General features: G+C 49.2%; 1 pseudogene; it reads right to left on the minus strand.

The window, feature by feature from the left end:
- Positions 1–396: 396 nt before the first annotated feature.
- LOC103269471 lies at positions 397–3,241 on the minus strand (annotated as a pseudogene).

Below are 3,241 nucleotides of genomic sequence, written 5' to 3' on the forward strand. Positions count from 1 at the left end.
CACTCTTGTCTGCCCAGGCTGGAGTGCAGGGGCACGCTCACGGCCACCTCAGTCTCCACCTGCTGGACTTAGGCAATCCCTCCTCCTCAGCCTACCAAGTAGCTGGAACTACAGACACATGCCACCATGTCCAGCTAGTTTTGTGATTTATGGTAGAGAAGAGGTCTCACCAAGTTGCCCGGGCCAGTCCCGAACCAGCAGGCTCAGGCAATCCTCTCACCTCAGCCTCCCAAAGTGCTGGGATTACAGGTTTGAGCCACCGCACCCGGGCTTCTGATGATTATTTTAAACCCTCAACCTCCAGACTACAATAACATCTTGTGTGTCTGACCACCCTGTACACCAGAGGCCACCAGCCAATGTAAGTCGGGGAGCTGCCGTGGTCTAATGGTTTGCCTACTTGGAGCCAGTAGACAGGAGGGCCATGAGTCTGGATGAAACACTTCTGGACAAAATGTAGTTCGTTCACGGCGGGACGGAAGTTCTTCTATGTAAAGAAGGAAGCCACAGTGACCAAGACCAGGAACAGAATGTTATTGCAAAAGATGGAGAATGTTGTAGTTTCAGAATCAGCAACCTCATCTTCTTCCACAAGCTTCTCTGGTCTTTCTCCTTCCAGGACATCTTTCTATTATCAGCTTCAGAAAGTTTTCGAGTCACTTCTTGGGTAAGGGCATCCTTCCTCTTCTGTGCCACTTTGTGCTGGAGAACAAATTTTGCAATCTCGTCTGCAAAGGTGACCAGATATGTGCTTACCGGGGTCCTCACGCCGCAGAGAACAGCAAACTAAATCATTCACCGTCTTCGTCACTGTAACCAGATGGGGATGGCAGACACGACGGATGAGTTCCCGAAGATGAGCACAGATGACTTGGCCGAGAGGTTGCGGCTGAAATCCTGCAGAATCAGGTCCTCCTTGCTTCTTGGAGAATTCTTTGGAAGCCACAGTGGAGGCGAAAGCCAGAAGAGCAGAGCCGGCCGGGAATGGGGGAAGGCTCTCTGGCCCCGCCCCCCCAATCTTTTTTTTTTAAGAGAAAAAAATGCATGCCTTGTTTATAAACAGCAAAGAAAAGAAGAAGATGAAAATGCCTGAAAAAACATATATTTACCAAAAAAAAAAAAAAAGATCCTGGTGATTCTTTTTAATTGGGTTGGAAAGGGTTACTTCATTATACAGCAAATTAGAAAATTCATAATTTATCATTGCACCCAGTCGAAATGCCACCCAACTGAGTCGCACCCCTGTGAAAACCATCACATAGTAGCAAACTGTCAAGCCTGCTGCAGCCGACGGGCAAAATTAATATGCAAATATATGCAAGAAATTAAAAAGCAGAATTACCCAGGCAAATGAGGTAGCTATACTTGAATTGTTAGAATTATGAATAATTACTGCGAATTTTCTGCTCCTAATATAACTTGTTTTTTGATAAACAAAGACTTAATTATCGAGATGTGCTGGAGAATTTCCGTGGCGCTCATTAATCTTGCAAAAAAAACAAGTCCCTGGTGCCCAAGCCGTAATGAAGAGCGCGTGCCCTGAATCTTCAGAAAGATCACAGGCACCAGGGTGCCAGGGCTGGAGAAAAAAAATGACAGTGCCAATGTCCCCTCCTGTACCCTGGAGTGTCATAACGTCTTCCACTAACTATCAAAGGGACTTATTTATGCCAGCAGCGGAGCCATAAGTCCAATTTACGATGCCTTGAGCAGTGGTGAAATGATCTGTTGATGTGCGGTGAAAATGCCATCTTGCCGGGGCGCGCTGGTCCCAATGATACCCACATGATGGGGACCCCGCGCTCCGGCGCTAATGGATGCCGTGTGACAGACCGTAATCCGCAAGAGGGAGCATCTTTTAGGACCGGTCTCGGTGGTCCTCCATTAATCTTGGTTGTGCAGCTTGCTGGTGTCCATGGGAACGAGGGCATTACCATAAACACTGGGTTTAAATTTTCCCATTAAGAGTGGCAACTTGCAAGTGTGCAAGACCTGACTCCGCCCTCTGGGGCGGTGGCCCAAGCCGCCTTCGCCATCCCTGATGACCAGTGCCCAAGCCCGATGGGTGGACCGGGGAGCTGCCCTCTCTTCGGCCTGAGGACCAGCAGGCAAGGGGAACCAGGAGGGGTCCCAGGCAGCCTGAGGGGAGCTGTTTCCACAGCCCGAGAAGCCACGTGGCCCGGTGGGAGCTGAGCTCATTTACCAGAAGCCTGCAGAGGGGCCGGCCCCTCCAGGTCCTCTCAGCGCACAGCCAAGGGGCCTGCTGAGTGCGTATTATTACTTAAAACCTGGCATCTAAGTGGGAATGACTGAATTCCCGTCATCATTAGGCCGATTAGTGCCATGATAAACCCTCACAGATCATAAGGCAAAATTATAAAACATCACTTCTGGAGCTCTGAGTCGACCGAGGAGCTCCCGGCTGCCTGTGTTTTCAAACATTTCCTTTCCGAATTCAGGTCCCCAAATACCCTGATGTCTTGACAGAACCATTTCACTGTGTAGGCAAATTGTCACCTTTTACACCAGGGCATCTGTCATTTTTATACACCCACTGCCTCTGCTTCCTCTCCTCATCTCTCTTTCTCTCTCTTTCTCTCTCTTTCTCTCTCTCTCTCTCTCTCTCTCTCTCTCTCTCTCTCTCTCTCTCTCTCTCTCTCTCTCTGCCCCCCGTCTCGGTACAAACCCCCTGGGAGCCCAGCACCCTATGCAGGAATGGGCTCGTATATCTCCTACGTTATGTTTACACAAAAAGAAAAATCCCTCCACAAGCCAGGTATACAGAAATGATGTATTCCCGAAATCATTCATCTCCAGATTTTATTTTTATGCAGAACTCCAAGCAGCTTGTCTTGCATTCTCTCACCTTCCCTGAGATTAATTCTCACCATAGGCCTGTGATAGGATTGTGAGGGTGAGAAGACATCTGAGCCCAACAAGAAATAAAACGCAACTCAGCAACTCCATCTTCAGCCCCTCAGACCAATTCCTGAGGGGACGATCCCGGAACAGGCATCCTCTTCTTCACGTGGAATACTCCAGGGAAGTTCATCACCTACATGCTTATCATTCCTCGGCTGGAGATGTACCCACAAGGAAAACTAAACACCTACTAAGTGCCCGGCGCCGGAAGGTCACCGTGGGAGGTAAGTGATGAGAGAGAGAGAGAGCCAAGATTCATAGCAAATTCTACCACTTACAAAGCTGTGTGGCAGCCGGGCTCGGTGGTTCGGCCTGTCAT

This window comes from Carlito syrichta, unplaced genomic scaffold (genome assembly GCF_000164805.1).
Source record: "Carlito syrichta isolate Samal-C Ts95f unplaced genomic scaffold, Tarsius_syrichta-2.0.1 Scaffold309275, whole genome shotgun sequence".
NCBI classification, from domain to species: Eukaryota; Metazoa; Chordata; class Mammalia; order Primates; family Tarsiidae; genus Carlito; species Carlito syrichta.